Raw genomic sequence first — 14,837 nt, 5'->3', positions numbered from 1 at the left:
TTTTCCCCATTCCCTCCGCTGCTGGGAACACGGGGTCCTTGGCGCACCTCAAGCCGGGAGTTTCCGGTTCTCCCGAGGCTAGCAGGTCAGGGCCGGGGCGACGGAACCGGACCCTGCGAAGCCTGCACCGTGCGCCCCCGGTGCCCGCCGCGGCGCACTGTCGCCCGTTTAAGGGGCGGGCCGCGGCTCCACGTGCTTTCTGCTGAGTGACTGAACTACATAAACAGAGGCCGGGAAGGGGGCGGGGGAAGAGGGAGAGAACAGCATTTGACCGGTAGTAACCCCGGCGCTCGGCACAGCCGAATCTATAAAAGGAACTAGTCGCGGCAAAAACCAGTAATTCCGAGGGCGAGCAAGCGGGCCGGGACCGGCCAAGCCCACATCTCTCTCCGCAGCGCAGGGCTGGGCAGGGGCGCCGCGGGACCCGCTCAGCCACAGCCGGTTTGGGGCGCTCCTCTGCTCCCTGTTTCCCCCCACTTTTTTCCCTCCCCCTTTCTGGAAGGGCTTGTGCACAGGGTGGGAGAAACAGACACAAACACCAAAGTGGAAAACAGGTAAGAGGTTCTTCAGTGACTTGGGTATTTTGTTTCGGGGCCAAGGAAGCTTTGGGAAGCTCTCCGTTTCCTGGACTTTGGTCCTTAAACCCCCATATTTTCTACTTCTAGGGATGCAAATAGGACAGGGGCAGCATAAATTGGGGGAGGATGTGTGGGAAGGGCCGTGGGAACCTTGGGATGCAGAGCTGTAGCACTCGGGTCTCCCGAGCCGGAGACCGGGGAGAGCATCTCTGGCCTGGGAGACCCGCCTCGGGAGCAGTGGGAGCCAGGGTTCTCGGGCGCCCTAGGGGCGCAGTCACTGGAATGGGGAGACGAGGATCGTCTGTGAAGCGTCTCCCTTTGTCTAGCTCCGGGTCGGCCGTCGCCCACAAGTGTCACATCGGAGTCCCCACTCCTTTATTAAAGTGGTCTGTGTTGGCCTCTGACTTGGAGACTCGGGACTGGGGCGGCTTGTCCTTGTTTCCAAAGAACTCGAGTAGGAAGTGTCCCAAACGGAATCTTTTGTGTCTTTGCGTGCTCGAGGGCTCGGGGCTTTGTTTGACCTAGGGGTCCTACCCACAGGCTTACTGCGCTCTAGAGAGCTGCAGCCCCTGGCGCAAAGTGGGAGACGAGTGTTGTTCCTTCTAAAGACAGAAAACTTGAGAGAGCCTGCAGAAACTCCAAACTGAGGTGTCCATTGTCCCCTCACCCTCTGACCCATCTTCCTGCTTTTTGCTGCCCGTCCCTTGGGGCGACTTGGGGCCGAACACCGATAGAGAAGCTGGGGCTAGGTAGTGCAGCCGAATGACCGCGAGTAACCCCGGCGGGCGGCGCAGAACTCGGGGCTCGGGTGCTGGGCCGGGCTCCGCCGCCAGGGGGTGGGGGCTGGGCGGCCTGCGGGTGGCCCCTGGAGACTAGCCCGCAGCGCCTCCTGGCCGGGTGGCCTAGGTATGGCCCGGTGCTAGACAGTCTGAAGTCCTTCCGCTTCACTGTGAATCTGGTCAAAACTGGTGCTTCCAAACTGGGAGTAACCCTGGGGGCCCGGGAAGCCAATTTTTTTTTTCTTCTTTTTTGTCATTGCGTTTCCTGACTCTTGGGCCTTTACAAAATGAAGCAAGGTTCTTGAGGGTGCTCGCTGGTGACACGCTTGTGGGTAAATGCCTGTTTTTTTTTTTGTTGTTTGTTTGTTTCCTGCACTTACCGGAAAGGAGAGAAATACTACTGAACTCTTTTTTAGGGGAAAAAGTATCTGGCACTGAAAATAATTGGTTTCCCTCATTTGCTGCATTGGTATTCAACAATTTAAAAAACAAACTAACCCAATACTTGTTCAATGACATCCCTCAAAGGGCGTGGGCAGAATAGATATACAACAGACTGCTATTTAAACAGAAGGAAAACTTCTTGGCTTAGGATATAGGTCAGTGGTAGAGTGTTTATCTAGCTTGTACAAGACCTTGGGTTCTAGCCCCACTCCAGCAAAAGCAAAACAAAGCAAAAACACAAAACTTCCTTGAACAGAATTGGCATATCGCTTTCGAATTGGTATATCGCTTTCTATGTCTCAATCCTCGCCTCCCACAAAGCACACCTGACACACGCCCCCGGGCTCAAAATCACACCCTTACTAGTTCTCTTATAGTCATACCTTTTAACCAGGACCCAAGTATTGATACGCTACAAGACATAAATGCCAATCAAAAAGAACTTGGTTTCTCATCTTCTTTTCCTTCAGCCCGGTTTTCATAGTCTAACTACAATCCTAAGGACAACGTAGTATTTTTGTTCCTATCTTTGCAAAAACTTCTCCCACATTAAAGAAAGCATAGAGAATATTTCTGGGTTGATAGTATAATAATACACAAAATATAAAGATACATTTTAGTTTCTTCTGTAAGCATGTTTTTTTCCTCAGTGCTGTGATAAGTCATTAAAGTAGGTAGGGATATTTTTTTGGAAAACATGTGATGCCCAGAGTTAATTATTATTTATGTGAGAACAGGTTGAATCAGAGGGGCCAGGGAAGAAAATTTACAGCCAACATAATGCTCATAGTCCCTTTTTGGAGCAAAATTTGCTGCCATAGAATAATTCATGTGACCCCTTGTAAAAGTCACTGATGTTCTGAACTGACTCACTGGTGGTGACTTGGAGATCTGATGTGTGTCTCTCTGCAGATGAGTATTTGAAATCCAGCCGCTTATAAGTGTTTCTGTTAGTACCTAAAGGCAGGCCTGTAATGGACCCTGGGTGTATCTTGATTTGGAACATGCTGTGTTTTGTGGGAGACAGCATTGGGCTGGAATTGGAAAAAGGTGACTAGGGCTTGTTAGTTTTCCACCTTTGCTCTTGGAAGCCCCAAGGCAAACACTGTTAATAATGAATGAAACTTAGCACCTCAGCTGTGTGCTGTCTTACCCTATTTGGAGAGGAGTTGAAATATTTTTACCTTTAAATTTTTTCTTTTTAGGCTTTGTTTTTCTACTTCATAAACCAGGATGCTTATGTCTGTATTGTAGTGATTGAAAATAGTTAGATCTTGCCGGGCGGTGGTGGTGCACGCCTTTAATCCCAGCACTTGGGAGGCAGAGCCAGGCGGATCTCTGTGAGTTCGAGGCCAGCCTGGGCTACCAAGTGAGTTCCAGGAAAGGCGCAAAGCTACACAGAGAAACCCTGTCTCAAAAAACCAAAAAAAAAAAAAAAAAAAAAAAAATAGTTAGATCTTTGCTTTTTTTTCCAAATTATTTTTAGTTTCTAAGATAGTTAAATGGACATTTCTTTAAACCCTTAAATTAGGACCTTTCTGGATTTTTAGAAAATACCAAAAGCACATGTTGCTTTGGCATTTCTGAAACATTCAAGTATAAATACATCTTTATGTATGGTCTAGATATTAAATAAGTAATGGGATTATAATGGTCAGTCATTCCGGCATCAAGTTTAAAAGATCATTCTGAATATTTGTTTGATTTAGTTGCATTGGTAGAGTGTCTGCACTAAAAATAAATTAGAGACTGTCTTTACATATGCAAATGAAACATCTTGAATACCAAAGTTATAGCAGGGTTTGTGTCTTAATAATAGACACATGGTGCTCTGTGCCAAGTGCTTTTCCAGTGTTTCTCCAACACCGAGTTAATCTTCAAAACAAGATTATTTTTTTGTATCTACTCTGCAGATTAAGAAGGTAGGAGGCTCTCCACTTTTCCAGCTAAAAGTAGCTGGTTTTAGATTTGACTTCAGTTCCAGAAGTCTTTAACTGCCCACATTAAGGGAGACACTGGTACAATTTCAGATGCGGTGAAATGGAATTTTCTGTGTATCCATTTGCTGACATTTTTATCAGAAACTCTAATCATGTTTCTGTTGTTGTTCAGGGGTAGTCAGCTAAATTCCCTCCTGGAAGAGACCTTGGTTGTAATGCAATGCAGAAAACCTGCAGTAACATTTGCTCAATTCTCTCTCTCTCTCTCTCTCTCTCTCTCTCTCTCTCTCTCTCTCTCTCTCTCTCTCTCAAGAAAACTTAGATTTAAATGAACACAATACTCTTGCCTCAGTCAGTTATTTGTGAATAGTGTGTGACCTCAGAGTAGTTTTCTATAGCTCGTGGGGCCAGGCAGTACATTTTAAAAGTACAAGAAGTCAGAAAGTTAGTCTCAGAACTAAAATGGCTTTCACAGGCAGCTCTTCAGTTACACCACATTCTGCATTAAAAAAGTGGTGTGTTTGTGTTTATTGTTGGCGATTGTGGAGTATTGAATTTGTTTTCTAAAACAAAGAGGAAAAGAAGAGTTTGAAATCCTATTTTACTTTTATCCATTTTGGAAAGTAAATACAAAACCCTCTAGATTTGTAAGCCTCCTTGAGGACTGACAGGAAGAAAAGTCCCCTTCCTCAGGAGTCAACTGGACCCACAACTCCCTCCCACTCTGCCCTCCATAGGAGCTGATTTCCTTGCTCATCCATGTCATGTATGTAGTGTAGTTTCCAAAATTATAATTAAACATTGGTCTTCCTGTGGCACACATGCCTTTCTAAAGAGAGGTCTCTGACTCAGTTTCCCCCAGCACTTGTCACCATCTCTTTAATACAGAAATTGACAAATACTGACTAGAAGCACTCAGGTAAGAGGCTGGGTACTGCTTGCTTTCCTGTGTTCTAAAATGACCCAAACAAATGAGACATTCTCAGAAAAGTGTTAGCGAATAATACGACAATGAACATTGATAAATTTTGTACGTGTTTACATTATTTAAGGCTAGCAAACTCAGTAGAATGAAGAGTTCTCCTCACCCAGTTCCATTTCCTTTTCTGAGGAAGATGTGATTTGAGACAATAGTCTGTGATGGTCCACATTTCAAATTAAATCATGCTTTAATTTATTTTTATGGATAAGCATACCTCATTAGGTGATTTAGATGTTTAAACACTTTAAAAAGTTACAGTAGCCTCTTATAAATTATTTCTGTTTTCCACACTTTTTTTGGTGTTTGGTGCATCATTTCCAAGGCTTTGAGAACACACAGTAGTCAGGAATGGGATCAGTCCAGGTGTTAACAGCTGACTAGAGGAAGGAAGGGTAAAGGTACCACGGCCCTCTTTGGGGACCTATGGAACTGCTAGGCCAGGCTCTGCATCACATCTGTCCCACTACCTCCTAATTACAACACTCTATGACTGAACCTTTAACTCATAGGCCTTTAAAAAGACATTCAAGACCGCCAATACAGCAACATTTTTCTTGCTGTCTCCTCCGGGACATTGTTCCTTGAAACTGTTAGGAAACTCACTCTCCGGTGCTCCTGCTCCTGGAAGCATTTTGATATTAATTCCCAAAGTGAACGCTCATACCCAGTGTATGAGGAAGCAGACGACCTTTTGGGATTAGGGGTAGTGCCGTGGTTTCTCAAGCTGGTTAGATTGCATTTTCTATGGCTTCTGGGTATTTCAGGCCCTGGCAATGTTGTTTTGTTTTGTTGTTTATTTTTAAATCTTTATTAAAAATTTTTAATTAGATTTATTCATTTTATGTGTGTTTTGCCTGCATATATGTCTGTGTACCAAGTGAATGCTTGGTGAGGTCAGAAGAGGGAATTGGATCTTGTGGAATTGTGGATGGTTGTGAGCCACTGTGTGGGTTCTGGGAATTGAACCCAGGTCCTCTGCAAGAGCAACAAGTGCTCTTAACCATGGAGCCATTTCTCCAGTCTCATTTTGTTTTTAACATCTTCTGTTCTAGTCTCTTCATAATAGAGATCTGTCCTTTGTTTTGTGTCCCAAAGCGGTAGGATGCCTTGCCTTAGTTCACTCTCTAAACAAGTCATTCATGGGAAATTAAATTGTTAGTCTGTTGCTTCTTTAATCCTGCTTCTTTATCCTCTGTCAGAATTTGGAGAGTCGCAGTGCCCATTGGGAGAGAAAAGAGGAATTGTGTACAGAAAAGGCTAAATGCATGGCTTAAATGGACACTGAATTCCTAATATTGGCCTGCCTCGTTTGTCTGTGGTCTCTGTTGGGCCAGTTTTAGTCATAAGGAGTTTCCCACCTGGAACTCTTCTTGTTCTCTCAAATACAAAGTGTCCCTTAGCTCTAAGTTCAAATGAGAAGGAAATTTCTACAGAAATCCTGGATGTTGAGGGTTTTCTGGGCGCTGCAAAAGTACAAATCCTGACACTAATTTTGGTTGGTTAGTGTTAATTGTTATGTGAGGCAGGTGTATTTTTTTGAAAAATGTTAATGATGGTGTTAATTGTAGTAAGATTTTGAATTAAAAATAAAGTAAGCCTTTGGTCACGTTGTATTTATTCAGTTGTCAGTCTTAGGGGATTTGCAGATTTAATGGCAACATTGCCTTTTCCCTGTTTGCAGCGCTGGCCACATTTCACGTGACCAGAGAGTGGCTCTGTCCCCTGCTGAGGAGTGGACTTGGTGGCTTTCATTAAGAGGAGTGAGTGGATGTGCCTGCAGAGACCAACAGGGCACTCTGTCCTCAACAGCTCCGTTTGGGGACTCTGGCTCTCACCTGATGGAGCCACTTAGTACGCTGTTGGTTTGGAGACTGGAGTGTGTGAATTTTTAAAAGGCACGTAAAATCACAGTTTCTTCTCCCGCCCACCCCCGTGGTGTGTGTGTGTGTGTGTGTGTGTGTGTGTGTGTGTGTGTGTGTATGTCTAAAGCAGGCTAGCTGAAGTCCCACCCAGTTGTTTAGTTCCATTTCCCCTGCATACTTTTCTTTTGGTACTCTGAATATTTGATGTGTGGAATCTTAGTAACAGAGTCACTTTTCAAGAAAAATGCATAGAGTCTTGATAATACTGGGCTCAATTGAGATGGATTTCTTTTTGCAGGATCCTCCCAAACCTCAAATAACAGTGTTTGCGTTGTCAATACTAACAAATAAAACGTGAACACACCCATAGGGTTTTGTTTTTCAGAATCAGTTGTAGACTTACTCTTTTTTCTACTCTTCCTCTAAATAGGTAGCCAGCAAGTGGCTTGTTTGGCTTTTTGTGGAGAAGATGTCTGTACGTTTGGAGGGAAGGAGTGTGTCTCTGTGCCTGAGCTGGCAAACCCATGGAATTCTCACTTGTCTAGTTAGTTGGCGCTTGCTGTGCTATGAAACTGACGTGTTTGGGACACATTGCATCTGTTTACACTGCTTCAGGAGCTGGCTGGGGAAAAGGCAGTCTGGAGAAGGGTCCTGGTGTCAGTCACCTGCTCTCCAAACTGGCGGTGGATAAATAAAATCTCAGTTTGGATGCCAGACGGGTGGTGGCGCACGCCTTTAATCCTATCCTAGCACTGGGGCAGAGACAGGTGGATCTATGAGTTTAAGGGCAGCTTGGTCTACAGACCGAGTTCCAGGATAAGCAGGGCTACACAGAGAAACCCTGTCTTGAAAAACCAAACCATACTGAACCAAAATCAATCAAACAAAAAAGCTTAGTTTGGTAAAAGTGGAAAAGCTGTGTCCAGCTCTTGAAAGGATTCCTTAAGTAAGTCTTTGAACCCGTGGGCTTAGAGCTCCAGGGTCCTGAGCAGTTCTGAATGTTATATGTTTGGGGATGAGCTCCTAGGAAAGGCATCCTTCTTAGCTGGTATGTTCATAGGGGTCCTAGAACATCACCCTGGCCAGTTGCAGACCGTATTGCTCTTTTGAGAGTAACGTAATTCCTAATAAATGAGAGACACATTGAGGAAAATCAAGTGAAATGCTATCCCATTTGAACTTCGTTTTGTTGTTGTTGTTGTTGTTGTTTTTTAAACACAGCTGGCAATATTGCCGTGACTTAGGGCCATTTAAACAACTTACCATTCAGCAGGACCCATTTGATAAATCAGTCCTTGAGAAGACTGTGGGGAGATCTGAAAAGAGATACAGGGTAGGCCCAGATTTCTAATGTGATTGATTTAGAGGCTGGAGAAAATGGGGCAGAGGAAGCCCTGGGCAGGACCCAAGCAAGACTTGTTGGAAAGCAGCAGTGGGCTATAGAAAAATAGCTGAATGATGGGACAGTGTGGAGATAGTAGAGACCCCATAAGGGGATTTTATAGCAAAATGTTGGTATCCTGAAGTGTCACCAGGGATACCAAGGTAAGTTTCATTTCTCCCAATGCTCTGGGCGCTGGAGAGAGCTCCAGTGTTCTCTGGAAAGGCCCTTGAAGGAAGTGGTGCACTCTCTGTGGACCAAGAGAGGAGAGAGATTCCTTTAATGGCCTGCCCACTCTCAGCCCCACCCTGGATGAAAGCTGCACTCTGTGAAGTGAGTAGTGCTCATCATTATAATAACAATGTGTACTGTACTTACTTTGTTCCAGGAACTGAATAAATGTTTTATATACATTGTTAGCACTGTTTTATGCAGAGGATGCAGAGTCTCAAGGGTCCCAGAGTCAGTGAATGTTCTCAGACTCCAGCACCAGAGCATCCTTCAGAGATACAAGCCAGATACAGTGATTGTTGCTAATATGCCACTGAACCACACCTCCCAAGATGTTCTTGGAAAGCCTTCTTAGAGCAGCAGGGAGCATGATCCAGTCAAATTTGTCTGCAAACCTGGGCTTGCAGTTTAGCTTGTAGGTGAAAGTTAAGGAATGCAGTACTCTCTTGCCAAAGTCCCTCTTATTCTAGCATTATGATCACAGTTGAAGTTTTTACACTTCTCCTTATGACGAATCAGTCATGCTGATAGGTTGAGCTCTTGATTAAGAGAAGGTTCATCTCCCTATGTGCTACCTACCCCTGACCAGGGAAAAAGCAAATACTGTATTATTTGCTAAATTCTTCCTTTGAAGTTGGCTGTTTTTTTTTTTTTTTTGAATCAATGGGAGGTGAGGGGCAATCTCTAACATTTGGTTAGAATTTTGCCTTAATTTTACCAAAGAGAAACAAGGATTTGGGTTTGATTCAGATCTGCTTCCAGAAAAACCTGGCTTTTAAGTGTTTCAAAAAGTCCTGAGGCTGTTTGTTTAGCTGGTAGCAACACTGGAATACTGAGGGTGATAAATAGGGCCATTGACTGTTTAACTATCAGTGACGTGATGGGGGTAGCTTTAGACATTTAGGGTCTCTTGTAGAATAGAAATGTCAACAGCATGAGAAATTGCTTCTCAAAGGCGCCTTTACAGATTGGCACACCATTCATGCCTTTCTTACTTCAGCTTTTAGTTTTCATTTTTCTATTTCATAGCTCTTGTACTGTAAATTAGGCTGTTAGCAAAGAGTTTTGTCTTGGAACTTGGATATGTGTTCCAGGTTGGAAAAAGAAATGTGTGGAGCTGTTTATAATCTTATTGTTATGAATAAGGAAGTAACCATGATGCATTGGTTACTTTGAGCCCTTCTACCTCCCCAGTTATAATTACTAGGGTTGATAGTATTCCATTGAATCTGTATTTTCAATTGGGTGGCTTTTAGCAGAGCCTCCTGTGAAATAGTGAAGCTTTCCTGGAATGACAGGATGAGTTCATTTTGACGTTGATTTTTGGTTTGAGGACCTCTTGCGCATTTTGTTTTCACTAATTTCAGTGTTAAAATACTTCCTTTAGGTAGCAATATCATTTCTAGTGTAGCTGAGTGCCAGCTTGTGGTCCATCTGTAGGTCTCTGTTACTCAGACCTGTTCCGTGGGGACTCTGTGATATGGTTGGAGGGTTCAGGGTGGGGGCAGCATTTAAGGGACCACTAAGGAGGATGGCTTTAGGAGGAGTGAGCCAGTGACTGGAGGTCAGGAAAGCTACATCAAGGCAGTTGGCTTCGCTTCAGGCATGTAGTAAACTGGGGGGGGGGGGTTACCCTTGGAGAAATTTATAGGATGTCTCACAATCCCTCCCACTCCACAGCAGCCTTGATTTAAGTCTGGTCTTAAATCATGGGTGCAGCGAGCCTGTGCATGCAGGGTCTCCTGGCCTTTAATAACCTCATTAGGCTTGTCCCTGAACATGGCTACTGATCCAGAGACAGGGGCTCTGAGAGGCTATTAGAGAATAGGCCTTTTCTAAAGCAAGCACACCCTGTTGGACTTCCGGGTTTCACACCCGATATTACAGGACCTTGCACAACTCCCTGGGGATGAGGCACGAGCCTGGTCTGTGTCTCTTGTTTTTGCATCAGTACCGCATGAATGGGCAATCAGCTGAGCTTGGCCCCTTTGCAGATCCGCTACGGTTGGGCCTACCTGCTGCTTTGGAGTTGACTGCCTCACCATTTCATGATACGGAACACCACAGATATGCAGTCTTTATTTGCCCCTTTTACCTCATCTAAGAAAAGGAAATTTACAGACCATTGTATTAAGACATGCCTGCAGCTGTGGTGATAAATTTCACCGTGCATTTTGTTTCCGCAAACTGTGGTGGTGGTGGTGGTCGTGGTGGTGATCTGTTTCAAGAAAGCAGAACATACACACATGCACAGAGAAGCACATTCATTTATTTATTGAACGTTTGGGAGACTAACTCATATAACAGTTGTTCCCCCAAAAATGAAAATCAGTTGCTAAGTGTGCATCCCGAGTTGATGAACTGTTTGGATGGAACTGGTAAGAGAAATACATTCAGAAGACTAAACAGTCATAAGAGAAACAGCTTAGTGGGAAAAGGCATGTGACTGTCCTCAAAAAGGTGACTGAAGAGCCGTCTGAGTGCCAGCTCAGGAGTGTAGGTAAGGCATTTGCTTCTGGGGGTCCTTAACATCTCCGCCTGTAAGGTTGCAGGAGAGTATGATGGGGGTTGTCTCCTAAATGCCAAGGCATTCGGTCTACAAGGACAGAGATCAAATGTGACACAGACTTGGGAGCCCTCACTCCTTTCCTGTCCCGAAGGACCGACTTTCAGTTCCATGACCTGACACTTGTGGTTACTGCTTGGGGACTTTGGCTATCGGGAAACAGGCACTAGTGAAAGCATTGCCGGGCGTGGGATGAGTGACTCCCTCTGATGGAGCCTCGCACCGGACTCCTGACTGTATTCTTGCAGGAAGGAACAGGACAGGCCCAACCTTTTGTTCCCACACAGCAGTGTTTTCTAGTAGCAGTGTGACCACACACACTTCCTCTCCTGCATTTCCCTCAAGAGCCTGAATGCTTCAGGGTAGAGGTGGTCTTGGGAAGGAGTTCTTGTTTTCCTTTGGACTGTGCCAGCTGAGGGGGAGGAATTCTTCTACTTTGCCCTTTATTACGTTTCTTCCTTCTGCTCTTTGGTACTTATCTGGTCTCATCTTTCTTTGAGGTACACATGTCAAGTTCAAAAGGTCAAAATGTCATGGTCAGAAAGGGGGTGGTAAGCAGAGTACAGAGTGATGAGGATCATCGTTTTCTCTTCCCATTAAGTTTCCTATGAAGTTCATATTCTCTCTCTCTCTCTCTCTCTCTCTCTCTCTCTCTCTCTCTCTCTCTCTCTCTCGTGTGTGTTTCCTTTTGCTAGTGATATAGACTTTTATCTTTTCAGTTTGTTTTAGGGAAAAGTGAAAAAAAATTGTCATACTTGTTGATACTTACGTGACCCTTGGTGGCAGCGGAAGATCGACCTAGTCTCTCGCTTCTTCATTCTAGAGACGCTTCATCAGCGGGGATCTCCCTCCCATGTTGCCCTTCCCACTTTCTCTCATAAAATAGAGGGGTCCTGAGAACAGAATCTATGCTATTCAGGATCTGGAGCAGCACCTGACCTGTGATAGGCACCCACTAAATATTTGTTGTGGTTAATAGGAGCCTGGCAGAATTGCGGTTGAGGTTGTCTGGCCGAATAATTAAGTAATGACTGCATATTTACCAACAGTACCCCCTCTCAGGGAATCCATAATCAGGCTTCATATTATTCAGTCCTTAGATCTAAGCCATAGTTGGACTCGTGGGGTATGCTAGCTATTATAATAGAAAGATTGTCTGGTGTTGGGTTTATTGATGTGTGATTTACATTCTGTAAAATGTACCCCTTTAAAGTATGCAGTTGGATTTTTCACAGTTGTACACGATGGTGTAACTCCAGCCACTTTCCCAATATCGAATAGTTCATGCTCCTTTGTGGTCTTATCTCCTCGACACCTATAACCTCTGACCCCAGAGACCTGGTTTCAGTCTCACTTTTTCCATAGTGGTTTTTTTTCTTTCTTTCTTCTCTGAAACACGTTTCTCAGTGTAGCCCTGGTTGTCCTGGAACTAGCTCTGTGGATTCATCTCAAACTCAGAGATCTGCCTGCCTCTGAAGTGCTGGGATTGAAGGCGTGGGCCACCACGTCCGGCTCCATGTGTCTAATTAATCAAATCAGATAGTGTGTCATTGACTTCTGTGTCTGCTTTATTTCTCTAAGAGTACAGCTGTTGAGATTTGTCTGTGTTGTTGTGTGTGCCAGTGATTTACTCATTTTTGTTGTCCAGTAATACTCCGTTTATTCTCGTTGATGGACATATGGTTGTTTTCAACTGGCTTTCTGTATAAGGCTTCTATAAACATTTGCATATGTCTTCGTATGGACTTTGGCTCTCATTTCTTTGGTGTAAAATACCTAGGGAGACATGGTTGGATCATTTCAGAACTGAATGCATAACTTTATAAGAAACTGACAAACTTTTCCAAAGTGTCACTTGCGTCTCATGTTACTGAAGTTGGTGTATTGCGTTTGATTACTTCACACACTTGCTAGTGCTTTTAAGTTTAGTGTGTGCATAGGGATATCTCATTGTGTTTTTAATTTGCATTTCCCTATAAGTAATGCTGTAAGTATCTTTGCATATTTAAGAAGGTTATGTTTTAGCAGACTTTTGTATTCTGTAGATTCTAAAATTCCAGAAGCATTTGAAGTGAAAATTGCTAAACAAATTAGTGAAAGGATAGAGCAGTCACTTTGTCCAGACCTATCTTGCACAAATCAGAGTGGGGATGTGGAAATTACCAGATTGGTAAGTGGGACTAATGATGAGAACCTGAGAGATTGCTCCAAAGACTTGAGCATGAAGCTTGGCAGAAAGCCAATTCCATGACCCCGGTGGTCTTGGGAGGTCTACTTGGTTCTTAGCTAACCCTGACGTTTATGCAACAGTAGACTTAGATTCACTGTTGTTTCCCAGAATGCCTGAGGAGTCACCAGGGAAGCTCTGCAGTCCTTTGTGACCTTCTTGAGTACGCCAGGGAAGCAACTGAACACAGGGCTCCCTCTCTGGGGACAATTTGCCTGAATCAGTTAATCAAGCTTGAGAAATCAGTTACCACAGGCCCAAGAATGCCACCACCCTTAAATTCTGAGACCCTGTTTCTCGTGGCCATCTTTTTAAAAATTAATTGAGGCCATATCCCCTGAGTGCTCGCAACAAGCCAGTACTGATTTTATTTGCATACTGGAGATAACAGAGATGAAGGACCAGGAATACTCCTGTCCTGACTCAGAAGGGGACAGACCCTGCAAGGGAAAGCACTGGAGACGCTTTTCTTATTCAGATGTGGGTAGAGAGAGGCGATCAGGAAGGATTCCTGAGCTAGTAGCAGCTTGTGGAGGCCCAGAATCGTGGAGGAATTAGGCAGGCACACAGTGCTGGAGAAAGTGTTCCAGGCAAAGCAGCACAACAGTGAGGTCCTAGGATAGGAGAGATTGCCTCATGTTCCTAGCCTGTGAGTCCTCCAGGACGTTGCCAAGCAGGCAAGGGGGAGGTGACAGCTGTGGGAGGCCCACCAGGGAGGTTGGGTAAACCTTGGTGAGGACTCCATCCAGGGTGGTGGGAAGCAGGTGGAGGGTGGAGGGGAGGCAAGTGCCATATTTATTTGGTTTAGTCAAGTACTTTGGGTGCTCTGTATCAAAGAGGAGGAGAATGAGGTGAGCCTGAAGCTAAGGAAGCCAGTTGGAGTTGCTACTGTAGGCATACAGGATCAAGACAGGAGTGGCTTATTGAATGGCAAAGATTTTAAAGTGGGATCCTTTCCAGCCAGTGCCTGGAAATTCGTGCAGGGGCAGGAGCGAGTGTGCTGTGCTTTGAAACATTGAGAAATCCAGTGCATCTGCTCGCCTTTTTTTTTTTTTTTTTTTTGTACTGTTTGTGGTTTGTTCACTTCCTTGGAAAATTGATTTTGAAATGTCCCATTGCCTTTTGGCTTTTGTTACCTGGGCAGAAGGGCTTAGGCATTGCTCACCTCCCTTTGGGTAAAGTTGCCCTCAGCATCGATCTCTGTGTTCTGAGATCGAGGCGTGGGTGAGAATTATGCAGGTGTCCAGGAAGTGCTGAGGTGGGCAGGAGGGACTGGGCTGGAATGTCGCCTGTTTGCATATTGCACAGCCAGAGAAGAACGGTTCCTCTAGCCTCGTGACATTCTTCCTGTGTCCCTGGGGAGCCTGGGGTCCAAAATGGTTTCAGAGACTCAGAAACTCTCAACCGTTTTTTCTTCTCTGATCTCACAGGCACCCTGTGGGGCTGGGTTCTCTTCTCTCATCTCCTAAGCCTTGTGGAGGGCAGTGCTTTCTCCTCTCATGGCTTGAGTGTTGTGTAGGGCTGTGCTCTCTTCTCTTTCTCTGAACAGCTCTTCTCGGGGGTCAGGAAACAATTCCAGACATGGATTTGGCCTCATAGACCAACGCTAAGCTATTCAGAGCTTGTCTTTCCTACTTTACCCACCCCTTACCATTCCAGAAACTAGAAATAACGGAATGTCCTCTTTGGATGATATATAGCCATTTCTCTGCTGAAGGGTACCAGGAAAATCAAGAGTGGGAGTGTCTTAGTTTGGGTTTCATTGCTGTGAAGAGACACCATGACCACGGCAATTCATAGAGAAAGCATTTAACTGAGGGGGCTCACTTACACTTCAGAGGTTCAGT

General features: G+C 44.8%; 1 protein-coding gene across 1 annotated transcript in view; it reads left to right on the top strand.

Annotated features, from left to right (window-relative positions):
* Nucleotides 1-330: 330 nt before the first annotated feature.
* Nucleotides 331-14,837, top strand: part of Abca1 (ATP binding cassette subfamily A member 1) — a 121,729-nt gene continuing 107,222 nt past the window's right edge. Inside the window, exon 1 of the mRNA XM_059254355.1 lies at nucleotides 331-554. The gene's annotated coding sequence lies outside the window, so the exon portion shown is untranslated. The remainder of the gene's footprint in view (nucleotides 555-14,837) is intronic.

The sequence above is a fragment of the Peromyscus eremicus genome, chromosome 2 (genome assembly GCF_949786415.1).
Source record: "Peromyscus eremicus chromosome 2, PerEre_H2_v1, whole genome shotgun sequence".
In the NCBI taxonomy this organism is placed as follows: domain Eukaryota; kingdom Metazoa; phylum Chordata; class Mammalia; order Rodentia; family Cricetidae; genus Peromyscus; species Peromyscus eremicus.
The sequence above is the reverse complement of the archived record's forward strand: the minus strand, read 5'-3'. Positions and strand labels throughout refer to the sequence as shown.